The 15,897-nt window shown below is 41.9% G+C and overlaps 1 protein-coding gene across 6 annotated transcripts in view; it reads left to right on the top strand.

Moving 5' to 3' along the window:
* nr2c1 (nuclear receptor subfamily 2, group C, member 1) overlaps window positions 1-15,897 on the top strand; it is a 145,586-nt gene that overhangs the window by 35,646 nt on the left and 94,043 nt on the right. For 4 of the 6 annotated variants that reach the window (XM_078420046.1, XM_078420044.1, XM_078420045.1 and 1 more), the window contains exon 2: window positions 3,779-3,835. The exons of the other annotated variants lie outside the window; for them this stretch is intronic. The gene's annotated coding sequence lies outside the window, so the exon portion shown is untranslated. The remainder of the gene's footprint in view (window positions 1-3,778; window positions 3,836-15,897) is intronic. 6 annotated transcript variants of the gene reach the window in all.

Below are 15,897 nucleotides of genomic sequence, written 5' to 3'. Positions count from 1 at the left end.
AAAGTCGTGCAAATTCATCTAATTCCCTCACAAATGTTGCCGCATCTGCAGACAGTGTATTCCACAACTACACACAGCATAGAGAAGCTTTTTTTCTCATATTGCTCTTAATTATCTCCCCTTTATTTCATACTTGTGATCTCTAGTGCTTAACTCCTCTGCCAAAGAGAATAACCTCTCACACGGGTGGTGGGTGTATGGAACTAGCTGCCGGAGGAGGTTGTTGAGGCAGGTACTATCACAACGTTTAAGAAACAGTTAGACAGGAACATGGATAGGACAGGTTTGGAGGGATATGGGCCAAATGCAGGCAGGTGGGACTAGCATAGATGGGACATGTTGGTGGATGTTGGCAAGTTGGACTGAAGGGCCTGTTTCCTCGCTGTAAGACTCAATGACTATGACTCCACTCAACATAGATTCATTGTGTCCATCAAATGACGCTCGGTCTTCTCTTCTCCGAAAGGAATGGTCTGAGCCCCTCTCTCCTCTTCTTGCAAGTGTCGCTCCTCATACCAGAAACCATTCTGTCTTTTTTTTCCTCCTTATAATGTAGCAACCGAATTGAATACAATTATACAGTGGAAACCAGTGGATTAGAAATTAAGGGTTAGGGAAAATGCCTAATTAGATGAGTCAACATTATCAATAGTAATTTCTGTAGGGGATATGGATCTGATAAATAATGGTTAACTAATCCCAAACTGAGTTGAAAGCATTTTCTTAACGCAATCCTCCCTCATTAAATGTGTTGAACAGCAGGTACAGTTTATATGAACAGCTGTTTGCTATCCTACAGGTCACAGCAATGCTTTCGGCACAATGCAGTATTTGTAATGCAGAGGATGGTGGTTAATTCTTGTACCTGTGTTGGCATATTACGCAATAGGACGGAGAAGTTGCTTTGTATTTAATGTTTTGGGAGAAAATGTTTGACAGTGCAAAATGTGAAAATAAAGAGGTTCTGATTTTTAAAAAAAACATTTTTATCCAAGGCATTATTTTAAAAGAACATGTTTGTTCGCTTGCCCTCCTTCCCTCTCGCCTTCCCTCCCTCCCTCCCTCTCGCCCTCCCTCCCGCCCTCCCTCCATCTCGCCCTCCCTCCCACCCTCCTTCCCTCTCGCCCTCCCTCCTTCCCTCTCGCCCTCCTTCCCTCTCGCCCGCCCGCCCTCCCTTCCTCTCGTCCGCCCTCCCTCTCTGGAGCGCTTGCGCTGGGGTTATTGGATACCATTAATTTTGCCAAAGGGGTTACTGATATTTTCCTAATGAAAGTAGCTGACCTGAAGAAGCTCTTTTAGAGATGCGATTTTGGTGAAAGAAAAATCCACCTGGCTGCATAAATACCTATATTTCAATGAAGAATTTCAATATCTATGAGACTGAATTTGTGAGTGCCTGCAAACCTTAATTTCCTGTTTTTTCATGCATGATTAATAAATAATGATTTTTTAAAAAGCCGACTGACAGAATGCATGAATCAGACAAGGATTAATAAAGATGTGGCTTTGAGGGTAAATTTTGTTTTCCATGTAGATTGCCATAAGAGGACTAGCAAGAGTCTGAAAGTTGGTTTGTGTAGGAAGGAAATGCAGATGGTGGATACACGCTGAAGATGAACACAAAATACTAGAGTAACTCAGCGGGACTGGCAGCCTATCTGGAGAGAAGGAATGGGTGACTTTTCGGGTCGAGACCCTTCTTCAGACTGAATCTCGGTCTGAAGAGGAGTCTCGACACGAAATGTCTCCCATTCCTTCTCTCCAGAGATGCTGTCTGTCCCGCTGAGTTAATCCCACATTTGTGTCTATTTTGAAAAAATGCCAAAGAAATAAGTTGCAGGAAAAGTATGTGAGAAAGCTTGCATGGAAGTCAAAATTGACATAATGTGCACATTGAGGAAAGAGGAGTGGTCAACAGCCAAGTGGATCCTTTAAAAATGGATAGTCGTGATACTTAAACGATTAAAGGCAGACGTGGAATAATTACTGTGCATTATTATTTACAATAAAAGAATGGAATATCATCCCATTCATTCGTATACATATCCATCATTCTACAAGATCATTGCTGATGTTCTACCTCAGTACCACATCCTTCAATTCCTTAGATATCCAGCACTCTCGGTTTTGAATCCATTCAGCAGTAGGAACTTCACAGCACTTTGAGAAAGAGAATTCTAAATGGCATGCACTTTATTTTGTGACCTTGAACGTTAGTTCTAGGTTCCTCAGTCAGGGTAAACATCTTTGCCTCATCTTCTCTGCAAAGCCCAAAATTAATTTTGTCTGCTTCAATTAAGTCACTTTTCATGCTGAAGGATAGAGGCCAACTCTGCTGAGTTTCTCTTCATATGACACACCCGTCAGCACACACAAACCTGTCTGATGAAGTGAGCGGGCAAGATCATCTGATCCCTCTCACCCTGGCCACAAACTCTTTGAAGTACTTCCCTCTGGAAGGCGACTCCGGACTGTCAAAGCAGCCACAGCCAGACATAAAAATAGCTTTTTTCCACGAGTTTTTTTGCTCTGGTTTATTTTCACCCACATGTTTAGACCATAATGTTGTATCCTTATTGTTTTGATGTGTTTATGCTTTATTCTTAATTGTTAACTGTATGTTTATATTGTCATTTGTGAGCGGAGCACCAAGGCACATTCCTTGTATATGCACATACTTGGCCAATAAACTTATTCATTCAACTTATTCATTCATTCATTTACTATACTGCTTCCATAGAAAGTATTTGGGAAGGGACACCAAATAGGTGTAGTGTTTGTGGTTTGTTCGCACACGGCTATAATACAGGTGCTCCTCAACTTACAATGGGGCTACGTTCCGAGAAACCCATCGGAAACCGGAAACATCGTAAGTCGAACTGCATTTAATACACCAGATCACGTACCAAATGGGTAGCTGCCGTTTGCACCATCGCAAAGTCGAAATATCGTAAGTCAAAGCTTCGTAAGCCGGGTAGCATCTGTATAAGCAAGTTCTCAGTAATCTTTTATTCAAATCCTCTTTCAGTAAAGGTCTTTGTACCATTTGCCTGCTGCATCTCCATGTCAACTTTCAATAACTTGGCCACAAGGGCATCCAAATTTCTTTGAACATCAAAGTTTTTCAATCCCTTGAAATTTAGCCTGAAGTCCATGGGTTTAATATCAACACCAGACTTGTCTGTTTTGTCCCAAGCGATTTCGCTGGTGCAGTACTTGAAGTGTGCAGGGTGATCATAAATGCTCCCTGTAGAATGAACCTGCTCAGGTGAAGGCAATGCATTGAAAGTGAATTGAAGGATATCTTCTGCTATCACAGCTTCAGCTTTGAAAGTGAATTGAAGGATATCTTCTGCTATCACCATGTAAATAATGTGGTTCAAAAGCAGGCAATCTAGTTATTTAAAGTGTCTGAAGAGGGGTTTCGACCCGAAAAGTCACCGATTCCTTCTCTCCAGAGATGCTGCCTGTCCCGCTGTTACTCCAGCATTTTGTGTCCATCTTCGGTTAAAACCAGCATCTTGCACAAGAAGATTCCTTCTTACACAATCTAGTTATTTATCTCTTCATTTGTGCACTTTCGTGCAAACTGACTGCTAGATGACTACAATAAACACTACAGTCCAGAAATAATTTGACAGCTAAAGTGGCCCAAGGTCATAAAATGTTGTGTAAATGCACTCTTCGTCTTTGTATTATACAATTAGTTTTCAGCTGATACTGCTTGCTGAATCTATTTTTGGAGAATTGAAATATGACTTTTTTGCTTTATACACAGATTAAAAAGTGGCTGTTTATATAAAGTGTCAAGTCGAAGAAAGAAGAACAGCAAAAGGTAGGGAGAAGAGAATTCTGTGTCAGAAACTAAAATTGGGACTATTTAGTAAATTTTACTCACTAGTACTATATTGCCAGAGTTTCCAGATGAAATTTTTGCTATTTAAGGGGTTCCATCTCAAACTTGAAAGTAAGTTGCTGCCGTACAAGGTTGGCAATGGTGCCAGAAAAGTTATAACCTTGAAGAATTTGACAAGACCCCTTGAATACAAGCTTTAGTTCTGTCTTGTCAATGCCATTTAAAAATTAGGCTGATGTTGACCCTTTATGGGATATCAACTAACATGTCAAACAAAGAGACTCTCAAACTAAAGTTTAGTATAACTTTGTCTTTATTAGTACTCCAGTTATTGGGCATGTCAGCAAACAATTATTTCTCATTGGATTTACTGCTCTAGCTTATGACTTATTGTACTGAACCATGACACTCGTCGGCTTGAACCTTAATACTATCCACGTGAGATGAACTGACAAGGCTCACTCCAGTGGGGGTTGTAATCTTCTCCGAGTTCCAAACTCGGGGGGGGGGGGGGGTGTCTTCTTTCTGCGATATGTGATTCCCAGGTTGCCACTGCCATCAATATCCTTGATGATCCCTCGTTAAATGCTGTTCCTTCTGATCTTCCTGAAGGTTTGTTCAGGACCCTCATGACTCTGAGATCATTTGATCAAGGGTCGGATAAACAGGGCATATCTGTTCGATCTTTCTCCATTCCATCCATAATTTGGCAGTCTATGCCTCCATTCAGTTTGAGCAGCCCCTCTTGTTGGGCATTGCCTTAGTTTGCTGAGGCAACTGCCCAATTTCACTTCCTCTTTCTACCAGGCCTGAATATATTTAAAGGTGACTTACTTTTCCAGATTTTCAGTAAAGTTGACTTCCTTTCCCACTGTGCTCAAGGGTTTAGCTATATGCTATAAAGCCTACAGCATGCTTTTAAAAATATTTTTTTGGTGATAAGTTTCATTTGTGTAACACTCCAGTCAGATGACACTTTGTTGCTAATTCTGGTTACCCCAAGACACCAAAGTGGAAATTACTGCATCTATATTTTATTAAAAGCTGCGTCCCTCGTTCTCCAATATATCTGACTTTGTCCCAGTTGTTTGAAATGACAAAACACAACCATGTTTTGCCCTCACAGTAAAATCACGGTGGTGCAACGGTCGAGTTGCTGCTTTACAGCGCCAGAGACCCGGGTTCGATCCTGACTACAGTTGCTTGTTTTAACGGAGTTTGTACGTTCTCCCCGTGACTTCCATGGGTTTTCTCCGATATCTTCGATTTCCTCCCACACTCCAAAGACTTACAAGTTTGTAGGTTAATTAGCTTGGTATAAATGTAACATTGTCCCTAATGTCCGTATGATAGTGCTACTGTGTGGGGATCGCTGGTCGGCGCAGACTCGGTGGGCTAAGGGCCTGATTCTGCCCTGTATCTTTAGAACTAAAAAAATCTTGGTCTCTTCCCAAGTTCATCTGGAACTTTGTTTCTATTCCTACGATATGCTGCCTTTTATTGTTTCTATTCCTACGATGTGCTGCCTTTTATTTTTAGAAACCAAGACAAGTATGCTCATGCTTGTTTGCTTATTGCTGTAGAATTTGAGGGAACACATTAAAGGCAGCAATCTTCTGATTAGGATCCAGATAAAATCCGGGGACTAATTCTAAAATAGTTCCTCATTTTATTACAGCACAGATTATAAAAATGACGAGATATTGATGAGGTCATATAATAGCTTTCAAGCTCAGTTGGGCTATTCTGTGCAGTATTTTTGCTTCATGGTGTATTGGGGCTAGGTTGGTGTCTGTATTTGAGAAATACAAGTACAAAGAAATATCTTGGAACAGTCACCATCTCCAAGAAGAGTTGACAAGCTTTGGTATACACTTCAGAATTTAATGTTCAAGGCAGAAGCTATCTATTTTCTAGATTGGATTGGTGGATAATTTGGGAATTGGTGGGTAAATGTTAGTATTATTTGCTAACATTGATAATGCTTTATTTGATCAGAAAGGCTTGTTTCCATCTGCTGAGTGTCCCTTGCCAGGACACTCGCCTCCATTAAATTAAACTATCACCACCACTGACTTCATAACACTTCTTCTCCACCCATCATTTTTGTTTAAACTAGTTAAGCAAAACCTTTGGCATTTTGTTCAACTATGAGCTGACCTTTTTAGCCGGTATGCTTTCCATTATATTTGCTTCCTTCTACTTCTGCCCCACCATTACCACTGAAATCATGAACATAAGAAAGTAGGAGCAGGAGAAAGCCCCTCAGCCCAGTCATTCACAGTGGGTATGGCTAAACTGCCCTAAGATCCATCATCTCCTCTGTGCCAGTTCCCTAGAAGCCCTCATATCCAAAATGTTTGTTCTCATTAAATGCCTCCGATGATCTTGCCTCCACGCCCTCAACAAACGCTTCCTTGCTATACCCAACTTGCCTCCACAACATGGCTGCACGGTGGTGTAACGGTAGAATTGCTGCCTAACAGTGCCATAGACCCAGGTTCGATCTTGATTGCGGGTGCTTGTCTGTACCGAGTTTGTACGTTCTCCCCGTGACCTGTGTTGGTTTTCTCCCTATGCTCCGGCTCCCTCCCCACAGGTTTGTAGGTTAATTGACTTTGTATAATTGTAAATTGTCCCTAGTGTGTGCTGGATAGTGTTAATGTGCGGGGATCGCTAGTCGGTGGGGCGAGGGGCCTGTTTCTGCGCTGTATCTCCAAACTAGACTAAACCCTCCAGGTAGAGAATTCCAGAAATTCACCACCCTCTGCAAGGTCTGCAAATAATCGAGACAATTTGAATTGCAATCCCACCAAGAGAGATTGATGGTTTGAACTCTGTTCTGGAGAAATCTGGGAATAAATTGGTGTCAGCAAATAAAACTGCAGTTGTCAGATTGTCACAGAAATTGGGTTGTACCATCGCTCTTTTGGAAAAAAACTGGGCATCTTTACCTGTCTGGCATACAAACAACTCCAATCCCTCACGAACATAGCTGACCCTGAACTGTTCCTGAACTGGTCAAACAAGCCTCTTTAGTTATGTGAAGTTATGAACAGAATAAGGGGAATAAAATTGGTTACTACCTGAACATGAAATGGGGAAGTGACTCGAGTTTACCCTGCAGCTCCTTCCTTTCCAATATCTGGGCGTTGCCATATATAGGGGAATTATCCGACAGACTCATTGAGGAACATTATACTCTTAAACCAATTTTGGATTCCTGTGAATTTGTTCCATTCCACAGGAGGGCACTCCACAAAGGTTTGGATAACGTTGAGGTGGCAGTAGGGGATGATGAAAAATTACAAGCCATTAACATGGTTAATAGTTACAGGACAACAGTTCCAGTTCCAGTAAGTTAGCCTTACATCTGGGGAAGATGATTGAGTCAGTTATTAAAGATATAATAGCAGAACATTTGGAAAGCAGTGACAGGATCAGTCAAAGTCAGCATTGATTTATGATGGGGAAATCATGCTTGACTAAGCTTCTGGAATTTTTTGAGGATGTAACAAGTAGAATTGATAAGGGAGAGCCAGTGGATGTGGTGTATCTGAACTTTCAAAAAGCCTTTGACATGAACCCACACAAGAGTTAGTGTGCAAAATTAGAGCACGTGGTATTGGGGGTAGGGTATTGAAATGGATAGAGAACTGGTTGGCAGACAGGAAGCAAAGAGTAGGAATTAACAGGTCCTTTTCAGAATGGCAGCCAGTGACTAGTGGGGTGCTGCAAAGCTCAGTGCTGGGACCTCAGTTATTTACAATGTATATTAACGATTTAGACGAGGGAATTAAATGTGACATCTCCGAGTTTGCAGATGACACAAAGCTGGGTGGCAGTGTAAGCTGTGAGGAGGATGCTATGAGGCTGCAGGGTGACTTGGATAGGTTGGGTGAGTGGACAGATGCAGTATAATGTGGATAAGTGTGAGGTTATCCACTTTGGTGGCAAGAACGGGAAGGCAGATTATTATCTGAATAGTGTCAGATTAGGAAAAGGGGAGGTGCAACGAGACCTGGGTGTCCTTGTACATCAGTCACTAAAAGTAAGCATGCAGGTACAGCAGGCAGTGAAGAAAGCTTCATCGCGAGAGGATTTGAGTTTAGGAGCAGGGAGGCCCTACAGCAGTTGTACAGGGCCCTGGTGAGACCGCACCTGGGGTATTGTGTGCAGTTTTGGTCTCTTAATTTGAGAATGGACATTCTTGCTATTGAGGGAGGTTCACCAGGTTAATTCCCGGAATAACGCCTCTGACATATGAAGAAAGAATGGGTCGACTGGGCTTATATTCACTGGAATTTAGAAGGATGAGAGGGAAACTTTTAGAAACATATAAAATTCTTAAGGGATTGGACATGGGGCCACAGTTTAAGAATAAGGGGAGGCCATTTAGGACTGAGATGAGGAAAAACCTTTTCACCCAGAGAGTTGTGAATCTGTGGAATTCTCTGCCACAGAAGGCAGTGGATGCCAATTCGCTGGGTGTTTTCAAGAAAGAGTTAGATTTAGCTCTTAGGGCTAACGGAATCAAGGGATATGGGGGGAAAAAGCATGAACGGGGTACTGGTTTAGGGTGATCAGCCATGATCATCTTGAATGGTGGTGCTGGCTCGAAGGGCCAAATGGCCTACTCCTGCACCTATTTTCTATGTTTCTTTTCAATATTGATTTTGGCCTCGGGTCAAAATGGGCAAGGATATTTCCAGTTAACTGGTATTTTATACTATCTTTCAATTGATGCATCTCAATGGAACAATAGCAAGCCTGCAACCTATAATTTGGTTTCAGGATTTTGGTGTCTCACATCTGAAGTGGCTTGAGAATCATAAAGGCCCTAGCTGTCACACTTGTTACAGGTGGTGAAAGCATCAACAGGAGGATATGAGTTAGGCAACTTCATTCTCATGTATCACTGATATCATGTATTACTGATATTATTAGTACCTGTAGTTATTACTGCTGAGTCATTGTGATGACCTGGCTGCACATCTCCATACTGAACATACTTTCCTTGTGCTGTGTACATTATAAACTTACTTGTGGCATAAATTAAGAGCACATCTGGCAAAATAAAACTGACCACCCATGTGAACATGTGGACACAAGGAATTGCAGATGCTGGTTTATAAAAAAAGATTTAGAGTGTTGGAGATTTAGAAAAAAAGATTTAGAGATTTAGACTCAGCAAGTCCGGCAGCATCTCTGGAGAAGAGGGATAGGTTCATCACCAATAGGGTTGCCAACTGTCCCGTATTAACCGGAACATCCCATATTGTGAGCTAAATTGGTTTGGCCCGTATTAGGCACATGGGCCGCTGTTGAGCCGCGGGCCGCTACGGAACTTCCGTTAGGCGAACACACTCCGTTCGCCTTCACTGTCCCAGCCGACAGCTCCATTGAGATGCATCAATTGAAAAAGAGTGTAAAATACCAGTTAACTGGAAATATCCTTGCCCATACTAGAGGACCAAGATGGACCACTCCGTCAAAATCGCGTATACCAAAGTGTAGTACGCAAAGGAGCCATTTTAGTAAGCAAAACCCGCCGTTTTTTGTTATCTTTATTTTTTAATGTTTTCTCCCTGCTTAATTTCTCTGATTTTATTATTTCTTACTGTTTCTGCCCATTTCCCTCCCATCCTTCCTCCCCAGCCTCCTCTTTTGTGCAGTTTCCCTTGTATTGCTCAAGCACACACTGCACAAATTTAACTTATTATGTGTGTGAGAAGCAAGATAGAGATAAATAGATCTCAAAGTTCCTTCTCATGGATCAGAAGCAACTTTGATTTAAAGCAACACTCTATTTCTCTCTCCATCTTATTTTTCACATGATGTACACAAACCATAAAGGCGATTTGACCTTTATGCTTTATGTATACATGTATGTATGTATGTATGTATGTATATATATATATATATATATCAATCATGCACACACTTCTCAGCACATGGTTCTCCCTATCATGATCACTGTTCTCTCACATACATGTCATTGGGGCCTACCCATACACATTCACAATCAGTGACATCAAACTTATTTCCAGAAATCCTAATATTGTGAATAAAATAACTATGAACACATGTCAAGATATTTTTTCATTCTTTCCATTGTATATTAGTGTAATCAAATGTAATGCAGACATACCTACACTGCTACAGAAGTGCCAGCTTTAGACATGAATAATGTACATTGCTACATAGTTTAGTTTTGAATTCAACATATAATTGAGGGGGTGGAATACAGCGCTAACCCTCACTGTTGTGAAAAATGAGTTACATACATTAACACGATCCTTACCCACTACCCTACAACCTGTAAAAATGTCATATTTAAATTCAACCGATAAGTTGGTCAAATAACATAGGCACCTTCCTGGGTTTTTTTTGTGATTTATCGAGTTTTCAAATGTGAATATCTCATAACGACACGTTTGTGGGTTTGCAGTACATTGCACCAACCCCCTTCAATTTTACATCATTCAAAAATGAACTTCATAAACAAGGATAACACCTTTTATTTCTGTCATTCATGGTAAGATTTACATCATTTTGTGTACGAGATATACAGGGTTGCATTGTTTCGCATATCAGCTAACCAATGAAAAGATCAGGTCCTGACTTATACCAGCTCATCACCTTCCCCCCCCCCCCCCCCCCCCCCTTGTCTGAAGAAGGGTCCAACCTGAAACATCACCCATCCTTTTTCTCCAGAGATGCTGCCTGACCCGGTGATTCACTCCAACACTGTCTATTTGAATTGGATTGGATTCATGCTTCCGTACCACGTCAGGCAGCATTGGTCATTTTAGTGGCTGTCAAGGGTTATTATCTAATCAATTCACCAATTCAAATTTTCTTGGCTGTAAACACCAAGGATAAATACTCATTGAGGACCTTGCCCATCACCTGTGGCTCCACACAGAGGTGACCGCTTTGATTCCTGAGGTCCCACTCTCTCTCTCTAGTTACCCTATTTCCCCTTATGTATTTATAAAGTAATTTGGGATTGTCCTTAATGCTACCCGCCAGAGCTATCTCCTGGCGCTTTTATGCCCTTCAGATCTCCTTTTTCAGTCTACTCCTTAGTTCCCAAAACTCCTCCAGGGATGCACTTGATCCCAGCTGCCTATACCTGTCCCATGCATCCTCCTTGTTTTTGACGAATGCCGCAATTTTTCTTGTCAGCCAAGCTTCCTTACGTTTGCCTGCTTTGCCCTTCACACTAATGGGGACGTACATATCCTGAGCTTTTGTCAGCACATTTAAAACAATTTTCCACTTCACCGATGTTCCTTTCCACTCAAATAACCTGCTTGAGCGAGACTTGAGTCAACTTGAGCGAGACCTTCTCTCATACCCTCAAAGTTACCTGGCCTTACCCCAGGTGAGCATTTTAACAGGTAGACACAGGTAGCCTGAAGAAGGGTCTCGACCCGAAATGTCACCCATTCCTTCTCTTCAGAGATGCTGCCTGACCCGCTGTGTTACTCCAGCATTTTGTTTCTACCTTCGATTTAAACCAGCATCTGCAGTTTTCTTTCCTGGGCATTTTAACAGGTGGACCCTCTCTGTCCCTATCCATAACGATCTTAAACCTAATCGAACTGTGGTCACTGGTCCCAAAAGGCTCGTCCACAAACACTTCATTAACTTGCCCGTCCCAATTTCTCAATACTAGATCCAGTGTTTCCCTCTCACGTGTGGGGGCCTCTACATACTGCTTAAGAAAACTGTCCTGAATACTGTTGAGGAATTAGACCCCATTTAAACCCATCACACTATAATTTTCCCAGTCTATATTGGGAAAGTTAAAATCCACTACTACAACAACCTTATTTAACCTGCAGCTGTCTGCAATCTCCTGACATATTTGTTCTTCTAATTCTCGTTGACTATTTTGTGCACCCCCAACAAGGTGACCATCCCTTTCATGTTCCTCAGCTCCACCCATATAGCCTCATATGACGAACCGTCTGTAATGTCACCTCTGATCACTGCCGTGACATCCTCCTTAACCAACAATGCAACCCCCCCCCCCCTCTTTTTCCCCTCACCCCTGTCTCTCCTGAAGCTCCTGTACCCCGGAACATTGAGCTGCCAGTCCTGCCCCTCCCTTAGCCAGGTTTCAGTCATGGCTACAATGTCCCTGTCGCTCGTACCTATCCATGCCCTAAGCTCATCTGCCTTACCTGTCAGGCCCCTTGCATTAAAATGCGTGCAGCTTAAACCAACCCTCCTTCCTCGCTCTCCACCTTTCACCTGCTTATTCTGTCCACTAACCTTTCCCACACCACCCTCCATACCAACTTCTAGCCTCTCATGTGCCTCTGTCCTGTACGAGATTCCACCCCCCTGCCAATCTAGTTTAAACCCACCTGTGTAGCATTAGGAAACCTGCCCGCTAGGATGTTGGTCCCCCTCCAGTTAAGGTGCAACCCGTCCCTTTTGTACAGGTCACCCCTGCCCCAGAAGAGATTCCAATGATCCAGAAATCGAAATCCCTGCCCCCAGCACCTACTCCTCGGCCACACATTCATTTCCCCTATCTTCCTGTTCTTACCTTCGCTAGCACAAAGTACTGGAAGCAATCCTGAGATCACATCCCTGGAGGTCTTGCTTTTCAGTCTTATACCCAATTCCATAAACTCGGACAACAATAGTCCTCTCATCAGCTAGAGTGTGGTCCTGACCTCCCATCTAACTCATTGGAGACTGAACTATCTTCAATAGTTCAATCATAGAGCTCAGAGGACCATCGGAACACAGCTACCAGCCTTGGAGGGCATCTACAACACACGATGCCTCAGAAAAGCCACCAGCATCCACAAAGACTCCTCACACCCCTGCAACAGTCTGTTCGAACTCCTTCCATCGGGCAGACGATACAAGGCCTTCTACGCCCGCACCTCCAGACTCAGGAACAGCTTCATCCCCAGGGCCATAGCTGCTATGAACCGGTCCTGCTGAGCCGGATGGTCAAAACGCACAGTGATCCGGCACAGATCTACTTGCACTTTATTCTGTCTTAAAACTGTTACAATTTGTTTAGTTGGGTTGTTGTTGTTTAAATTAATTAAATTATTGCATCGTATGGGAGACGCATTCCCAATCTCGTTGTACCCCTGTACAATGACAATGAAGATATATTGTATTGTAATTACTTTCTCAGACTTTATTCATCACTAAATGTTGCACCTTTATCCTTTATTTGTGCATCTGGTGATGGCTTAGTTGTATTCATGTACAGTCTTTTGACTGGATCACACGCAAACAAAAGCTTTTCACTACCTCGGTACACGTGACAACAGTAAACTGAACTAAAGTACTCCAGGATTCTGTGTCTATCCGTGAGATCCTCTCGACTGTCAACAGCTTAAAATAATTTATCGCTCCTTTGTCACCATAAAACCAGGTAACCATTCCTGGGTTGATCATCCCAATTTGAGCTGCTAACCTAGTAAAATTACAACGTCGAACACTGTTCATGTTGTGGATTAAGCAGTCTGCATTAGAACCAGTGGATACATCAAAATTCTTCAGCAGTAACTTCAAAATGTGTGACTTTCAGTACATGGAAGAACAGGAATAATTTGTCAATGGCCATAAACATTCAAATGTTCCCTCCAATTCACACATGGACACCATTTCTTTTCCCCCATGAGATCCAAATCTTGGAACCCCATCACCTGCAACATTATAGGAGCACTAACATAATAGGGACTTGAATGCAAATCAAAAAACTGTTGGAAATAAAAAATAAAAAATCTGTAAATGTTCAGCTCAACGAACATCTGCAGAAACCATTAATATTTCAGGTCATAAGCCTTTCAGCAGAACCCTCGTGTCACTATTATGCTTTACATTTGAAAATATTTTTGGCCAAATTAGTTGTGTGCCATATGGATTCAATTTATATAAGAAAGCCCATCACCAACATCTTTGACAAAATAAGGATAGGGGATATAAATTAGCAATAAATGAAAAGTAGAAAAGTAGAATAGGATATCGAATTAGAGGTATAAGAGAACTGAATTTTGAGGTTGTAGAAATTTGAGTTTCTGAGCTGTTATAGATTCTAAGGGATAATGTGCACAGTGAAGAGAAAATCGACACATTTGTTTTTAAATTAAACCAAGATTAGGGTGAGTGGCAAAATATCACTAGTGCAATCTGAGGAAAAATATCAAAGTGCAAACAGACCATTTGGAATGGGCATTTGAGTCAAGTAAGGACTCCAAATAAATGTCATTCAAAGAACGGCATGTTAATGTTGTCCCTTTGGATTCATTCCTTGGGCATGATGTCGATCACTTAATGGCTGCTGTTGAATTAAACTTCATTTTTCGTTCATAAAAGTTTGTCTGCAAGGATTACAGTTTACCCCATTTATTTACATGCTTCAATATATTATATCCAGATTGAGTTAATAAAATGATGTCATGACTAGGCAACCCTGCCAATTACTGGATGTTATTCAGAATGAATGAAACTATTAACATTTCATTTCATCTTTGTATTGTTGTGACTAGGTTTCCATCCTCCGTACATTTGTGCATTTGGTCATGATTGTGTTTTTAATTTGAACGTTTCTGCAGCTAAATTACAAATTCTGTCATAAATTATGTAAGCTAACAGAGCTATCGTTCATTTTCTTCCTTCCTGACCCATCTGGATAAAAGTTTTAAATTATGTTGCTGAAGAGCCAAGCTAATTTTCATCCTTGGGCCATGTCACTAAAATTGATATTTCGCAGTTATTATCTCGTTACAACCTTGTCCAACCCCATCGACAGTTTTTGGATATTGCACTTCAATGTAGTTTACAGTTACAAATTATCCATGAAGCGAATTAATTCAGGAGGCGTTATGGATTGTCAATAAATGCTAGCCACTCCAGTAATTCTCATATTCCATGGATTAATATATTGACAATGGTTTGGGATGTTTTCAGGGTTTGGATGGTACTTACGAATGCACGTTATAGGGAGTCACACAGCATGGATGCAACTTGCTCACGCCGACCAACATGCCCCATCAACATTAGTCCCATCTGCCTGTGTTTGGCCCACATCCCTCTAAACCTGTCCTTTCCATGTACCTGTCTAAATATTTCTCAAACGTTGCGATAGTGCCTGCCTCAACTACCGCCTCTGGTAGTTCGTTCCAAATACCCACCACCCTTTATGTGGAAAAAGTTATCCCCTCAGGTTCCTGTTAAATCCCCCCCCCCTCTAATAAGATTCTACCTAATAAGAGGATAGACACAAGATGCTGGAGTAACTCAGCGGGGCAGACAACATCTCTGTATATAAGGAATGGGTCGAGCCCCTCTTCAGGATTCTGATCTAATAAGTTTCTTCCCAGGATTTTAGCTTGCCTACTTTTGGAAAGAACAAATAATGTTACCTTTGTTTAAAAAAATGCACTTGTTACAACCAGGATCTGTAGGTACAAATTGCCATATATTTCTTCATCTGATGAGCGTTCTACAGTTTTCTTTGACTCTCAATTATCCATGGATAAATCTCTGCATTTGTTCCAGGACGTGTCTATGAATAATCTGAAAGGCAAACAGTATGGAGGAACTGGCACAGCAGTTTGCTGAAGGTCAAGTGGGTGAGGTATGCCTACGGGAATCGTTAAAACCAGCTTCCTCAATGTGGTCATTGGGTGTTTAGTTTAGAGATATATTGTGGACACAGGCCCTTAGGCCCACCAAGTCCACACCAACCAGCGATCCCCGCACACCAACTATCCTACGCACAGATGGGACAATTTACAATTTTACCAAGCCAATTAGCCTACAAACCTGTACATCTTTGGAGTGTGGGAGGAAACCGGAGCACCCGGATAAAACCTATGCAAGTCACGGGGAGAACGTACAAACTTTGTACAGGCAGTACCCATCGTAATGATCGAAACCGGGTCTGGCTCTGTATTGCAGCAACGCTACCGCTGTGCCATTATTATAGGAAGCCCAGTGTCTTTGCTCAACGCCTGTACACCTCCACTCCACACACACATTTGTCAGAGAAA

The sequence above is a fragment of the Rhinoraja longicauda genome, chromosome 23 (assembly GCF_053455715.1).
Source record: "Rhinoraja longicauda isolate Sanriku21f chromosome 23, sRhiLon1.1, whole genome shotgun sequence".
NCBI lineage: Eukaryota > Metazoa > Chordata > Chondrichthyes > Rajiformes > Arhynchobatidae > Rhinoraja > Rhinoraja longicauda.
The sequence above is the reverse complement of the archived record's forward strand: the minus strand, read 5'-3'. Positions and strand labels throughout refer to the sequence as shown.